At 29.1% G+C, this 18035-nt stretch overlaps 1 long non-coding RNA gene across 1 annotated transcript; it reads left to right on the top strand.

Moving 5' to 3' along the window:
- Positions 1-8973: 8973 nt before the first annotated feature.
- LOC136089398 (uncharacterized) lies at positions 8974-13379 on the top strand. The gene is made up of 2 exons (XR_010643014.1): positions 8974-12936; positions 13199-13379. It is a non-coding gene; the product is annotated as an uncharacterized LOC136089398 (long non-coding RNA).
- Positions 13380-18035: the final 4656 nt, after the last annotated feature.

Here is an 18035-nt window from a genome sequence, read left to right as displayed (position 1 = left end):
TCCACAGTGTGAATACACAATCATTTTGTGTATCCACACTATGGGTAGTACAAAATATTGAGTAATGTAGATTCCACAGTACCCAATATTTTGTATTAGAAAAAAGTTCGTTTTGAATATCTTGATTTGATAAAACAAACTAAAAAAAATTGCTAAATAATTAGATTAAATGCTTACACTTTTCGTCGAGGTAGTTGTTTGAATATCAGAAAAATTATTAAAAAAATGATTTAAAAAAATTATTTTTGGATATCTTGATTTAATAAAATAAACTAAAAGTAAATTGCTAAATAATTAGATTAAATGCTTATACTTTTCGTCGAGGTAGTTGTTTGAAAATCAGAAAAATGTTTGCATATTTCCGAGTTCGAAGTAAGGTAGTACTTTGAAGGATATTTTTTTATAAAACTGAATGATATTTATAAGTTTGTTAAGGCTTGTTTTAGTATTCGAATTGGTTACACTTCAAAGTCTGGTGGTTTAATGATTTAATTGAAAAAAATGGCAAAGGTCAATATTTTTAGATACTCTTAATGTTCAATTGATAGATTTAGATTTAGATCTTTACGCTTTTTGCCATGTTTTTTGAGTTTCGTTTTTTGCTCTTGAATCAATACTATACAAACTTGTCATCGCCAAAATCAATGTTTGCAACAATGAATACTGAAGTAAATATCGAACTGGATAATTTTAACTTATGGTTTAGAGCAAACAATCTTTAAACTGTGAAAAAATCAACCAAATTTTATTTCACAAAACAAAACATTCAATAGATTTTCCATTAAAAATTCCAGAGTTGTTGATTAATTTCATAATAATAAGATGGAGAAAATATACTAATTTTCTTGGTATGCAACAATAAATATACAAATTTTCTTGGTATTTAAAACTTTGTTATAGAGAAATCATATTGAACTCATTAAATAAAAATTATCAACTTTTATATTTTATTCAAGTCATTTCCTGATTATAGTTCACGATTAAAACTTTATTTTACTCTAATCCATTGTCATCTTTCTTATGCTAATAAAGCATGGTATGGTTGAGTAATACATTATCTAAGTAACATGGATAACCCTGCCAGTGAGATGATAAATTATGAGGGCTTTAATTATCAGATTCTTATTTTAATATTTAAATATAAAAATAAGATGCTTCCAAGTTCTTTTCTAGATATACTTTTGTTAATTTTTTTGCAAAGTTATAACTTGGTTTTAAACAGTTTAAATGATTGTTACCCTAATAAAACAAAAACATCATATTTGGAGTTTTCAATTATGTCGCAAGGCTCAAAAAAAATTGAAATTTTAAAGACCCCTCAAGAATTTGTTGACCCCCTATTTTGTTGACGTAATTAATGGACAACCTCCTATTTTAAAATTATTAATTTTAAAATAGGAGGTTGTCAATTTTAAAACTATTAATTAGTTTCATACTTTAAAAAAGTATGAAACTAATAAATAGGTTTGTCAATTTTTGTAAATATACAATATATGGCAACAACAATAAAATTTTGTGACAAAAAAATACCAAAAGATTTTTTGAAACACTTCGAACCTAGGCTAAGTTTGAAGCTTGCTTTAGATTCAATTTATACATAACATCTCTGAATCTTTTGAAAAATCTTCCTGATTAGCTAGCGAACAGGTCACAATGCATTATTTATGAAAAAAATGAAAAGTAATGTAATGTGTTTTTCTTCCCAAGGTTCAATCTTAGGTCTACTTTTTTTTTATTGTTTATTAATGATTTATACTTAGCTTTAAACATTTTAAATGTTATATTGTTTGCAGACGACTCCAATCTTTTTATTCCAATAAAGACATAAAAGTTCCCTTTTAAATATTTAATAAATAACTATTCAAAATAACCGAGTGGTTTATAAATTTGTTTGTAAACCGAGTGGTTTACAGACTTTCATTGAATGCAGAAAAAACTAAATTCATTTTATTCTACAAACCTAATAAAGGCGACAATGTTCCACTAAAATACCTAATCTCATAATCAATAAAACATTGATTAAAAGGGAACCAACCGGCAATTTTCTAGGAGTAATATTAAATTTTCCATGGAAACCAAATATAAATATGTTTAAAATAAAATCTCAAGAAATATTTTTCTATTATATAAAACTAAACCATTTCTCAACGCTGCATCCTTGAAAAAAATATACTTTTCATTTATTCATAGTTTTATTTCCTACTGCAATATTGTATGGGGTAGTACGAATTATGGTAAATTAAAAAGGCTTAAAGTAAACAAAAACACGCCTGCAGGATTGTATTTGGTGCACACAAAACTTTTCATTGCGAACCTATTTTAAGGAAACTTTTTGTCTTAAGAATTTATAAACTTATTATGCACCAAGTCCATGTTTTGTTTAAAACAAAACATGGACTTTCTCCTATTGTATTTAAGTCGTACTTTAGTGAAACTTCGCACAAATATCCTACTCAATTTCAACTAATAACTTTGTTGTTTTCGAGAACTAATTTAGAACTAAGCTCTTAGCAAATCCCACACCATGGACCTTTTATATGGAAAATCTTTTCAAAATTTATTACAAAAAAGAAAAATGTTTAAGACATCTCTTTGGGATCATCAAGTCTGTAAATTACGCAACGCAAAATATATTTAAAAAACTGAAGTTGGAGATGCAGGCTCTTTTACGCGGCGATTTTCATTACACATAACCAGCTATTTTGATTTTTTATTTAAATTAAGATTATGCGAGGGAAAACTTTTGATCTTTTTTTTTTGTTTATTGTGAAAGTTTGCGTTACGCAATTTATGTACGATCCCTTTGGAACAGTTCAGGAAAGAATTCAATAGTCTCTTATTACAAAAAGACGTTGATTAAAAATACTTTTTGAAAGTTTTACTAAAATTGGAAGTTTTAGTAAAACTTTCAAAAAAATTGGTTAAATTTAATTTTTGTTGAAAACCTGCCATATATTTAAGTTATTGTAAATCTTTAATATATTGCGTTATATTGGGGCCGTCCATAAAGGACGTCACCATTTATTAAGCATTTTTGACCCCCTATCCCCTTTTTTTCTAAACTCCCTCCCCCTTAAAAACGATGTCATAAAATTGAACCCCCATTCCTCCCCTATAAAAACATTCAGAATCTGATTAGGTATTTCCACGTATGTTTTTGTTCTTTTGTCTTTCTGAAAAAAAAACAAATTATTCAATATTACTTTAGTTTAATCCGACATATTAAATTTAATCAAAGTGTATCATGGGAACTTGCCTCACTCATCATCTATCCAAGGATTTTTTAGGTGATTGTTGATTGATTTGATTGGAAAAGAGCAGTCCGGTTCGTCTGAAATAGTTGAATCATTTGGAATATGAAGGCCCTCCGTTTCGATTTCGTCTTCGTCGAACAATTCAGCAAAGGCCGCGTTCTCTTCTACTGCAACTACGGCCATTAACTCTCTTTTGCGCTTAGCGACAATGCGAACAGGCCTGACTTGCAAAAGAGTAATAACCATTCGGTTAATAACATTGGAATGAGTAAAGTTGACATGCTTTTTAAGCATGACTTAGGAGGCAAAGTACAAGTTACAGTGCTTGCAAATTTTCTGAAACAAACTTGATTGCATAGAGGGACAAAACAGATCGTAAGGAGGAGTTTTGAATGATTTCAATGATTGAGGAATGGTACTCTGAATATTGGAAGCGATAAGAAAAAATACAGAAAGAAAACGATTCTTGCTGGCGACGTCTGAAATGGATACAGCTTTCAAGCCATCTTCTGACTGGCTGATTGGAAGAATATGGAAGTAAGAGCTCCTTTTCAAAGCGCAACATCCGGGATCTTCATATTTTACAATTTGCGTGAAATATTGACTGGTGCGCACATGAGAGGCAAACCAGTCCTGATCCTTTAATAAGAGATAATGGATATCGAGCTCCGTCTTTTTGTCTGGATCAATATACTCGGCCATCGTTGGAGACTGGTCAATCATCAGACCTGAAAAAATCGAGACACAGCTCTTTCCAGCAAATTGAAAGTTCTGTTTCTCCAAAAGAAGATCCACTGTCCTACCTTAAATAAAAGTCGCAATGCAGATAATTAACTTCTTATATATATATTGTATATATATAAGAAGTTAATTATCCTTGTATATATAGTGCATTTTGATAAACAGTTGATATTAAAAATGAATTTATATACCTTTAGAGTTTAGATGAGGTCCATAATGATCATGAGGTAGGATCAATCCCGCCAACTCTTTATTCAGTGGAGCCATCCTTCTCTCGGCTCGATTGAAAGCACTCCGTTCTGGCGTATTCGTCATGATGAATAAGGCATCCAAATCATTTGTAAGGAAATGATGAACTGCTGTAAACAAAATAGGTATTTAAATTAGAAGAAACATAACTGTATTAATAGATCGCAATAAAAAATTTGAAAAAGAAGGCTATATTAGTTTCGATGACTTTAGCGTATCGTGGATTTTATCTGGTCCACCATCAATACTGAAGACAACCACTGACTTGACCAATTTGGTCAAAGGATCTTTTGTGATAGAATCAAACTCTGACAGAGTCCAAAGTCGTTCAAAGTCCAATCCGTGAGCATACGCTATCGATGATGAGTGTTTTCCAGATTGAATAGCAACATAAGTGGGACCGGAATAGGAAACTGCGTCAGATTTTCCAAGCCCATCTGGTTTGATTGCAACACCTGCGTAGACGGACGGGATGAGTTTGTGCTTTGCAGCGATAACCCAATCATGTCAGGAAAAGAAACTCGATATTCCATATGCATCAATATAGGAGCTTGTTTGTTGGCAGCGGTGATTCCAATAGGGATCTGAGCTTTATTGCCATGACTTATAAAGCACACATCCTTAGGCCCAAAAAAGAGCAAACTTCTTCCTCATTTTTTATAGTTGCTGTACAAAATGGACCATCCATGTGACTTGAATATAGGTCATTTTGAGCCCGAATCAACTTAACTGGAATCGTGTGAACGTGTCTCTTTTTTTCAAGAGAATTGTTCCGTTTTGGCAGCAAACGAGTAGCCGAGACCGGGGCTAGTTGGCTCGGTTTTTACTCTATGAGCTCTGTTTCTCGAACAGTACATTTTTTAAAAAATATTAAAGTGTAGTCTTAAAGAGTATGGATTAGGGTATCTTATAAAATTTGCATTCATTTACAAAAAAAAATTCTTGAGGCCTTTCCGGGCCTTCAAAAAAAAAAAAAAACCCCCACCGCGGGGTAAGTTGGCGCAAACTATAAAAGTGATTATTAATTCACTAATAAGTGCAAAATTAATAGAAATTTTTTTAAAATTAATTTTTGCAACAATTTTATCCCAAAATTTAATATTACTTTTAGCTGGTACCAAATATTAGTCCGCATAAAAGCCAAACAGTAGCCCACCTGTTATCTGTGGTAAAAAAAAAATTAAAAAAATTTTTTTTTTAATTTTTTTGTAAGAATAAATATTTTCAATATTCCTAAAAATTAAAAAAAAATAATAATAATTTTATAAAAATAAATATATTTTTTTCCATAGTAAATGCTATTAGCCAATTTACCCCGTGAAAAATTTGTCAACTTACCCTGAAAGCTTTTTTTTTTAATAAACAGTCTATAGATCCTGAAAAACGGCAGCTTTGAAAAAAAAGTCTGACTGGATATAGTAAACCAATTGTGACTGGAGCTTTTACAATTTTACAATTTTTTTTTCATACGACTAAATATTTTCTTTGTAAAGTAAAAAGGAAGCGATGTTCAAAAAGTTACGTTTTTGTCCAAAAAACGCATAAATCTCAATATCTCCCATGCGCATGCGCGAATCTTGACAATACTTCAATGAATGATGAAATGGTCAATAAGGAAGTTTCTGAGTAATTTTTGTCACTTTCTGATGAAAGGCTCTAAAGATAAACGCAGTTCGTCAACTTACTCCTGCTGCCAACTAGCTCGCCCAGTGAAAAATAAAACCGCGTCCCACATGGGTTACGCGTGGGTTCCGTGTGGGATTGATGAAATTTACGTGGGACGGTTTTTCCCATGTGGATCCGTATGGAAATTTGTCACCTTAAACCCATGTGGGTAATCCCACATGGGTTACATGTGGGAACCATATTGTATTTACACACCATATGGTACCATATGGTATTTACACACATGGGAAATCCCACGTGGATTTCCTGTGGGATTTGCATGGGAATTAATTTGAAAGTTAGAAATTAAAAAAAATTTTTTTTTTAAAAACTAAAAAAAAAAATTTTTAAATCGACATTGCATTGCGTTACGTTTATATTGTGTGAAGATATTTTATATTAATATAGAGAATGGCAAGCAAGTATGTAAGTACCACAAATAATGTTTATCTTTATAGAAATAAGATTAAGATTTGTGCAAATAGACTTATTATTAGGATAATCTAATAGTTATTTGAATATAGATCTTGAGTAAATTATTTGCAAACAACTGATGATGCAAGTTGAAATGTTGTCAAAAACCAATCTTGCATGCATGGGACACTGCAGTGTCCCTCAAAGAAATGCCAATTTTCTTTATTAAAAAAAGAAAAAAATAGGATGGAGATGGGTTTCTGTAACTTTTTTTATGCTCCAAAACTTTTAACTTTAGATATAATAAGGTCCCTAAGACTTAAGGGACTTACTACATTGAGGAACAAAAACAGGATATTTACAGAAAACTTTCAATTTTTAATCTGGAGTACCACAGTGTTATTGAGAATAAAGCCTCAGGGTCTAGTTTTCAAAGTAATATAATCTAAATTAATGTTTAAATAAAATAATATGCTTTAAAATGCATATAGTTATACATATAACTCCTGATATAACTAGTTATACATATAATTTGTTAAAAAAACTTATTTTTTAAGGTTATGCTTGAACAAATTAGTACCAATTAATTCAAATTCAAGATTTAGTTACAGTTCAAGTTAAAGTTCTTATTTATTCTTTTTTTTGTGTTAATTTTATATTTATTTGTTCAAATTTATCAGTTAGTCCTATTTTTTACTACAGTAAGAATGTTTATCATTGTTGAACGTGATTTTATTAGTAACTTAATTTCAACATATTTTGACAACATCCTTTATATTTTAAATGATGACAGCTTTACTTTTCTATTGATGTTAAATTTATTATGTTTCAATAACTCAGATTGAATCTTAACTGAATTATTGTAAGCTTTGTAGGGGTTTGTTGTATATCAAACGGTGTTGTAAATAAAGAAAAAATAATATATATCTATATATATCTATATATATCTATATATATCTATATATATCTATATATATCTATATATATCTATATATATCTATATATATCTATATATATCTATATATATCTATATATATCTATATATATCTATATATATATATATATATATATATATATCTATATATATATATATATATATATATATATATATATATATATATATATATATATATATATATATATATATATATATATATATAACATTAAAACAATAAAATTGATACAAAATTTCACTTTGAAACGAATACCATTAACATTGTGATGATAATAGCATTAGGAAACTAGTATTTATGTATTATTATTATACTATAAATAAATAGTTTTTTAATTCATTTTATAAAATAGAGACTGACAACTGATAATTAATGGAAATAAATAGAAATTATAAAAATCATGTAAACTTCATTTATTATTTCTAAATACTATATTAATGTTAGTCTACAAAGTTAAAATCAATTTAGAGCATTGTTATTAGTTCTTTTGTGATTCGCACTTCCACTTCTGTCTCTCAAATTTATAAAATAGGTGGTCAAAGCTTGCTCAATAGGTAGGTTCTCAGCATAACAATGCTTTTTTCTTACACTTTCTAAAGAGAAATATGGCAAGTTGATCACTTATTTTACCTAAACCATAGGGTCATCTATGCATAATGATGTCAGATGACGACCCGGTTTATTGAACACCAATTTATCAAACTCAGTCAATTTTTTTGCCATCTCCCATTAAAAATGGTGTCAGTTTTTGTTATCATATTATGATGGTATATCTGAATTGTTAATATAATATAAAAAATGCATATACCATCAATTTTTTTCTGGTTCAATTATACATTTATTCTCAACAGTACTAAAAGTAAAAAAAAAAACATAAATTGTTCTTTCAGATAAACAAGCTAATTTCTGAATTTAAATTGTTTTTCCTATGATCTTCTACAGTTTTAAGCAACAAAAGCAAGAAGTTTTTAGACCACATTGTTGGTGTAAATACCTCTAAAACCTGCTCATAGCTAGCATAAATTGTTTTACTTTTTTTTTAAATAAAATATTTTACTTTTTTTTTTAATTCCATTTTTTAATTGACATTATTTTGGTCTCAACATCCCCTCCCCATTGTCAATTATTGTTAAACTCACACTGCCCCTCTATCTACTGGCATTATTTATGGATGATCCCATAGCCTAAATACTATATATATATATATATATATATATATATATATATATATATATATATATATATATATATATATATATATACATATATATATATATATATATATATATATATATATATATATATATATATATATATATATATATATATATACATATATATATATATACATATATATATATGTATATATATTATTTTCACTTTATTTACAACACCATTTGATATACAACAAACCCTTACAAAGCTTACGATAATTCAGTTAAAATTCAATATGAGTTATTGAAACAAAATAAATTTAACATCAATAGAAAATTAAAGTTGTCATTATTTAAAATATAATGGGTGTTGTCAAAATATGTGGAAAGTAAAATTAAGTTACTAATAAACTCACGTTCAACAATGATAAATATTCTTACTGTAGTAAGAATTAGTACTAGTTAACAAATTTGAACAAATAAATATAAAATAGTGAAAAAACAATGAACAAATAAGAACTTGAACTTGAACTAAATCTTGAATTTGAATTATTGGTACTAATTTGTTCAAGCATAACCTTAAAAAATAAGTTTATATAATAAATTTTATGTATAACTAGTTATACTTATAGTTAACTATCAGGAGTTATATGTATAACTGCATGCATTTTAAAGCATTTTTCTTAATTTATATATTACTTTAGATCGTATTACTTTGAATACTGGACCCAGAGACTTTATTCCCAATAACACTGTGGTACTCCAGATTAAAAATTGAAAAGTTTATGTAAATGTCCTGTTTTTGTTCCTCAATGTACTTCGTAAGTCCCTTAAGTTTTATGAACCTTATTATATATAAAGTTAAAAGTTTTGTAGCCTAAAAAAAGTTACAGAAACCTCCCTATCTCCCCCCTATTTTAATTTTTTTTTTAATAAAGAAAATTTGACTTTCAAACCAGCATTTCTTTGTGGGACACTGCAGTGTCCCATGCATGCATGCTTGGTTTTTGACAACATTTGAACTTGCATCAGTCAATTGTTTGCAGATAATATACTCAAGAACTATATTCAAATATCATATGAACATGTTAGAGAATGTTCATATGATATTTGAACATCACAAATTTAATAATATTGTTGTGATATGTTATATAAATAATACCATAATAGATTATGATATGAAAATAAGATAGGATATGAAGGTAATGATCAAAGAATAAATTTACTTATAGAAATTTAGATGTTTGTTTATTAGTTTCAGAATATTATATTATGTGTGACCGCGGCCTTCTATAATAACAGGCCTTGACATCGCGCAACAAAGTTGTTAAACCGAAGGCCAATTCCTAATACTGTGTTTACATTTTTATCTTTTAACATTAGACCAAAGTTTGTGTTCACGCTTTTTTAATAAATCTTTAAAATTTGATTGGTTTATAAATTAGATAGCGCAACTTCAAGACGATAACGTTGTAAGGTTCAAGGCAATAACATTGTAAGGTAATAATATTGTCAAACTAACGATAAGTTTTTTTAATAATTAAAATGCCTTAAAAATGCCTTTAAAATGCTGTGTATCTCTTTGCAAGTCGAACTATTTCAACTACAACAAAAACATCAATTTATACAACTACAACTACAATATCAATTGCAACTACAACAAAAATATCAATACTCAACTACAACAAAAATATCAATTTATAAATTCCCGAAGAATCTAGAGGAGAGAAAAAGATGTAGTGAAGCTATGCCAAGAACTGGTTTTATTGTTACAGACTATACAGCAGTATGTCAACTGTATTGGCCAAATGAAGCACCTTTTGAAAGCAAATATGGGAAGCAACGACCTTTAAACCCACCATAAGTTTTTAAAAATATTCCGCCTAGTTGTTTAGCCACACCAGCAAGTAAAGTTAGAAAAACTGTAACTTCAAGCGGTTTTCGAAGCATTTTACCAGATAATTTAAATGATTTTCTAAAAGAGGATGAACTTATATTTGACGATATTCAATCTTTGTTAAGTGATAATAATGATGTTATTGTTTTCCAGCTTAATAAAAAAAGTTTACACATTCAATCAAAAATGTACAAACTTGGTGTTCCATTATTTAATTTAGTAATTTTCAATGATTATTCATTTGTAGCTAACCATAATGGCACAACTTGTAATATTTCATCTTTAGCTGTAAACAAATTAAAGTTCATAAAAACAAAATCAGCTTTATTTGAAGCAGTTAGATTTTTTAAAAATAAAGAAAGTTCGCTTCAGTCAAATATTCTAAATATTCTATACTTGGTCAAGCAGTAAACTACCCTGAAAAGTTAGCTAAAACAATTTTATCATTTATGATTAAATGTCTTTTTGGAGGTCCAGAATTTATATGTAGAGCTCAACCTGTTTCAAGTCTTTCCTCTGAATTTCAGTTTGCTCAATGTCAACAAATTGTTGATACGATAAATAATATTGAAAATAGTAAGACACTGGTAATAATTACTGATGGTAACCGTGTAAATCAAAGATTTTTTGGAATGTTTAAAACAGTTGATAGTAAACCATGGTTATCAACATCAGGTATATATTTATTGTATGATTATGTGCATCTCTTAAAATCTATATGAAAAAATTGACAAAAAAGACTGGCGAACTTTAATTTTTGAACAATAAAGAACTGGCTTTGGCTAAGTGGAGTGATTTAGAAACTTTATATAAAACTGAGTGCAATAGTCTTTTTAAACTCTCTAAACTTACAGCTAAATCAGTTTATCCAAAACCAATAGAGAGACAATCTGTAAAGTTTTGTTTGTCTGTTTTTTGCAAAGAAACAGTAGCTGCATTAGGAACGCATCCAGAGATTGAAAATAAAGCATTTGAAGGTACTGCTGTATTTATTGAAAAAATAATTTTTTTTCAAATGTTGTTAATGTCAAAGCACCTGGTGCTGGCATTCGGTTTAGATATGAATTATGCGGAGAAATCCACTCAGTTGGTGATCAACAGTTACAACTGCTACGAGATATTGCTGAACTGTCAAATTTTATGAAACCTACAGGTAAGCGTGTAAAACAGCTTACGCTAGATACTAGCAATGCAATAGCGCATTCATGTTATGGCTTTATTGATCTCATAGAAACTTTGTTGAGTAATGGAGCAAAGTATGTCTTATTAGGTTGGTTTTCAACAGATCCACTTGAAAAAGTTTTTCCTAAGCTTCGACGGGGATCTGGAGGTACTTACTTTATAAACGCTAAATCTGTAATTGAAAAAATTATTATTCAACATACTAAATTGATATTACAACTTGACATTCCTGTTGATGGTATCGATGGTCATACTTGTGACATGTTTTAGAGATATTTCTACTGATGAAAAAGAACTTCTGGATAATATACATGATCTTGAAAGCTGAGTTAATAAAATCTACATTAGTGGCTATAGTTTACATAGTTGGCTATGTGCAAAAAAGCGAAATAAAAATTTATGGATAATTCTACCAATTATTATTATAAATATGGAAGTTATCTGTATAGCCTAAACAGAGGCGGACTTGAAATTCCTTCTGATGCTCTTTTCTAATGGTCAATATTTTGCTTTTTTTTTTTCAAGGTGCTACTGACCCTTTATACAGAACATTTTGTGTTACTCAGTTTTAGTTCATTGCTGCTAAATAATAATTTAAAATCGCAAAAAAACAATGATGAGTATATTCTAATATTCTGCTAAAGAATTACTCACTAATTACCACTCCCAAAATACTAAAGCCATCATAATTTATGTGAAAATTAGTTTTATAATTTATTATGCTATTTACTTGTAATATTTTTTATTTTCTCATTAGCCTATATGTCTCTCAATATGTTTGGATTTGTAAATATTTACTCTGTTGAGATATATTGATAAAACTTTTTTTTTGCTTGAATCAACTTTTGTTGGTGTTTTTTATTGATGGTGATTTTTATTGTTACCATTTTTAGCAAAAAAAATTAAAAATACAGTTATCTTTCTAATATATAGATATATACTTTGATATGGTTCTGCTTGTTATTGATACTATTTAATATTACATAAATATTCTTAATGAAATTTGAAATACAAAAAATATGATTATCTTTTAATAATTTTTTGGTTTTCTTTTTATATTTCCGTCTTTACTAGAGATTATTATTAGAAAATATAGACTGCCATTACACCCTACCTAATATAAAAATATATCAATATAAGTAAAAGTGAAAGTTTAATCGGCCTTCAGTTTTTACGGCATTTTGCGCGATGTCAAGGCCTGTTGTTATAGAAGGCCGTGTGTGTGACGAAAAAGTAAAGATACTTTTGCATCCAGTGGCTATTGCACCCAACGTTTGCATCATTGAAAAAGTAGGTTTTTACATTTTTGTTTTTGTTTTTTTATTTACTACTTGTCCTAATTGATCACTTTTTTTCAGGATTTTCCTCATGGGTTCAAGGTCATTACGCATAATATGTGTTCAATTACCCATAATACGTTAGTCATTGTAAGTAATAAATTAGGATATAATTATTTGTGAAATATTGTAGTCATTAATGACTTCAACCTGGCTAATAATTAAAATTGCTCGACTAATAAGGTTCCTTATTAAAATTGCTCTCTCTTTCTCTCTCTCTCTCTCTCTCTCTCTCTCTCTCTTTATATATATATATATATATATATATATATATATATATATATATATATATATATATATATATATATATATATATATATATTTATATTTGTATTTATATTTTTTTTTTTAGAAAATGTTTGAAGAAAGTTAGAAGGTACTAAAAACCTTGGTATTATGCAAGCCGAAGCGATTTAATTAATTCAATCGACAAAAAACGGCGTGTAAACCGCAAAAGAAAAAATAATATTTTTAATATTCATTTTGGATGTATTGATTAATAGCATTTATTTTAAAATAAATTCATTTTGCAACACGTTTTTTAATTTTATAAAATTTCGTCATAATAGTTTAAGGTAAATCCCACATAGGTTATAGGTGGAAAACATCACATGTAAAAAATCAAAAATGCTACACATTTTGAATACCAAATGGGATAAAGTACCAAATACCAGATTAAGTTAAGCCTCTCTGAAAGCTTCGATGACTAATTTTAAATTACTATTTAAGTAATTTTTAAATTAAAAGAATTTTAAAAATTATTTATCATAGAAGCATTCGGACTTTCATTTGTCTAGTATTGACTACTTTTATACCATTTGGATTAAAATATGTGGCATTTAAGATCTATAACATGTAGTATTTTCCACCAATATCCCATGTAGGATTTACCACATAAAACCCATGTGGGATTTACCATATGAAACCCACATGGGACAAAATAATAATCCCCATATGGGTTACATATGGTAAAAAGCCACGCGTATCCCATATGGAATCCATGTGGGATTTACCATATGAAACCCACATGCGACAAAATAATAATCCCCACATGGGTTACATATGGAAAAAATCCACGCGTATTCCATGTGCGCTTTTTCACTGGGTCCGGTCTCCCCTATATACAGCACTTTTTCTAAGTTTGTAATCTCTCTTTTTGAGCTAGACATCAAGCAGTCAAGCGTCCAACAATTTGAGGCTCTTTAAAAGTAATTAAAAAATAATCAGTGAATAAGTTTAGAGGCTGAAAAGTTATATTGAGACCTAATATAGCTCATTAGAATTATTTATTACCTAAAGTTGTACTCTCACCCTATAAACTTCAGATTGTCTTTTCTCGTGGGCAGCAGATCCATGTTCAGCAAGTTGAACAATGACACGAAATATCTCATATTGCTCTACCTCAATTTTAGGGCGAACGATTCCGTCACGTACTTTAAGTGCTTTTTTCACTTTTGGGTGGTTAGCGAACACCTATAGTACCGAAAGTTTTTGGCATATGATTAACAACATAGTAATTTAGAAACAGAACTAAAACTTTTCTAAAAAACCAAGTATTTAAGCTATGATGAATTTTTCAAAATGGCGTATTTAAAAAAATGCATTTTTGTGAACTAAATCTTCTATAAATCAAAAACTTCTAACAGTATTATAAAACTTTTAGTTTCAATAAACATTTGGTCAAATTTTCATGCAAATCTGACATATGGTTAATGAGATAGGATGGCCAGGAGGTTAAAAACTGACAATTTGAGAAAAAAGCATATAAATGTTACATTAACAATTTTACTAAATAAAAATGTCAAATGCTCAATTTAAAATCTGACATTTATAAGAACAAGAACCAGGATCATATAGACAACCTTCTTGATCATTCTCTGAGTCATCTTATTTTTCTTGCATTCACGAATAACTTGTCGTCGCTTTTTAGATGTTGGCCGATTTTGATACTCTGCGAAAATTAAACGGTTTTTTGTTCATGGTTAAACAGCTTTGAAGAGTATATATACCAGGAATCATGTTCAGTTTTTCAAATATACTTTCAAGTATACTTGCTTTTCTTCCAAAATTAAAATTTGAAACAGCATCATATACACCTAACTCCAACTGCGTTAACGATACATATTTTGTTTTAGGTATGCGCTGCCATATCATCCTATTAAAGCTTTCATTCTGGTTTTGCGTCTTACTATGAAGGCATTTTTTTATGAGTTCTTTTTCAGATAGATCGATATATTCAGGCTTTAGATGACTGATGACTGAGATTGGAAGACCAGCACCCGGCTTGTAAGTAGATGTTGAATTAGCTTTCTCCTGTTTATAATGACATCAACTATGTATACCATCAGGGCAATAATTATGCCAATTATTTTTAGCTGATGATGCAACATGAAACGATGTTGCAAGTATGGCTTTTTTCATGCTTTCTAAATCATTGGCATTTTGCCTAACAGCAATTCCATAGTAGTTATGTAGGCGGTCAATTATGTCATTTGTAAATTTGCCTTTGCCACCAATTCCATTAACGTTTTTTTTCAAAGCTCCTAATCTACTACCGACTTGTTTCTGTACATGTCCAACACACTACAACTTACACACTGTTATACCAGGATAAGTATCCTTAACATAATAATAGCTTTTACAATCGCCATCACCATACCTTTATTTTATGAATTAGAACGACTAAATATTCTTTGTGCACCAATTACTTCCTTGCCAGGAGCAGAGCCACGATGATTCAATTTACATACATGCGATGACTTCCAAACTTCAAATGCACAAGGATTATTTTCTTTAAGTTTTAATTTTAGACTACATGCTTTGCATGTAGTCTAAAATTACTAAAATTGCAACTTATAAGCTTGCAATCGAGAATTTTACCTATGTCCATTGATATTGCTGTAACAACTCCATTTAATGAAGAAAACCCACGACGTTGTCAGCTACCATCAACTGATACTGCAGTGTCAACAATATTTTAAGAAAATTGACAAATTTCTTTCACAGCATCAATCATTGTTCCTTTTGCAACAATTTTAGCACAATCAGAGACAGATTTAATTATTTTGTTGTAATTATTTTTCGTCATAGGTTTGGGAATAATCATTAAAGATGTAAATTTTTCTAATCCTGAAAAACCTTGACCACATGCACGCATTGAATAAACTATTCTATTATTTACATCAAAAGTTTTTTTCCCAGAACGTGTCTTTGAAGTATAAAATTCAATTTTTTCGTCGCAGTTAGAGCAGCAAATATTTAACATTGAGCTGAATCCTTTTTTTCTGGAAAACATTTTGAAAGATTTAATTTTGATTGTAAGCATTTTTTGCAACATGGTTAATTAATAACATCAGAAAAAATTTCAATATCAACAATTCGATAACCAACAGTTTTATTTTTAATATACTGAGTCATCTCAATTTTCTCAATTTTTTTTGAGGATAAAGATAAATTTGATGAAGTGTTACAAGAAATATGATCATTTTCATAACTAATAACATGAGCAACTGATAAAGTTGAATCGATTGGCAAAGTTTTAGTGTATCAATTTCCATGAAATTTTCTGGATTTTTTTACTTTATTTGAATCTACATGATTTACCCATTGTTAAAAACGTTTATTAAATAACAAAAAAACAAAAAAAAACAGCTTGCAATTCTGATTAAAAACCTGTTGCTATGCGTGTTGCTAGGCAGATCAAATTTACCCAGTCGAAGGAATTGATTTATATCTCAAAAACTAAATATTACTTTGAGAAATGGTTTTCAAATTCGAACTCAGCGATAAATTCATGTCAGTATTACATAAAATATTACTTTTGATTTTTTTATGATTTTTAAAGGGTCTTACACCTTAAAGAACTTTTTTGTTTCAAGACCATTGAAGTATACTTTTGGATCAAAGTCTTTACTTGAACCTCCAAATCTTGCTTTTCCTTGATCTCATTCCATATTTTATAGATTTTTTTTGACTATCGGCTTTTTTTCTCGAATGAGCCTTATTGTGAGATTTTATAAGCAAATTTAGAAGACTTTTTTATCCATCTTTTGATATTTTTATCCGTCTTTTGATATACTATTTTTATCCATCTTTTGATATACAGACAACAATGATCTTTGACACTTTTGCGACACATTGAAAAAATAATTAAAAAATATGCTTCATGTAATGATTGCTGCACAACCAATTCCCTTTGGACAATCATTTGTAATATTTGCTTTAGGCAATCATTATTAATTGCTGCACAAGCAATTCCCTTCAAACAAATATTTGTAAAACTCTATTTAAAAATCATAAACGATATCAACACTAAGTCCTTTGGGACGAATTTCGCAAAAAGAATTAGTACGAAAACCCGTAGCGATCAACTAATGGTATATATGATACGAGAAACTACCAAGGGTTGAGCAATATATAATTAATTGTAATATATTCAATATATATATACATAAAAAAATAAAATTTAAATAAATCTCAACACGAATTTCTTTCATATATTACGATTAATAAAAGCATAACATTCCCTTACGTTAACTTCATAAAAACACATGTTAACATAAAAAAAATTATATAAAGTGACGTCTTTTTCTGATGGCCTCCTAAATAATTTTCTAGATAAAAAGGACTTTTTTTAGAAATTGAAAATTGTGCTTTCATAGTCTGAAACCCGCCGGTTTGTATTTCTTTTTTTTTTAATTTTTTCTACGAGGTATTAATGAAAACAATAAACAAAAGCTCCTTAAATTTGAAAAAGGACGCCTCTAAATTTCTAAATGGGCCCCCTAAACTTGCTATGTCACCCCCCCCCCCCCACCTTAATTGAGGGGTATGGGGAGCCTTGCTAAGGCTCTGCGCTATTGGCTTAAACTTCTTCCATTGTATGATAGAAGGAGAAAAAATTAAATTTATGGAACTTAAAAGAACGAAGAGCAACTTTAAAACCAACAGTGGAGACATACCATCTAGTTGTTAGTATTTAAGGGTAACAACATTGAGAACCGTGTTGTTTTACTGGTTGTAATTTATATAGTTACACTTAATAGAGTTTATTTTACCTGTAAAGGGTCGTCCATAAAATGCGTCAAGCTCTAGGGGAGGGGGGAGAGGGGGTTAGTGTTTTTGTGACGACTCATACAAAACTTGCTACTAAAGTGTTACGATTTTGTGACGAGGGACGGAAGTAGGTC

The sequence above is a fragment of the Hydra vulgaris genome, chromosome 13, assembly GCF_038396675.1.
Source record: "Hydra vulgaris chromosome 13, alternate assembly HydraT2T_AEP".
NCBI classification, from domain to species: Eukaryota; Metazoa; Cnidaria; class Hydrozoa; order Anthoathecata; family Hydridae; genus Hydra; species Hydra vulgaris.
The sequence above is the reverse complement of the archived record's forward strand: the minus strand, read 5'-3'. Positions and strand labels throughout refer to the sequence as shown.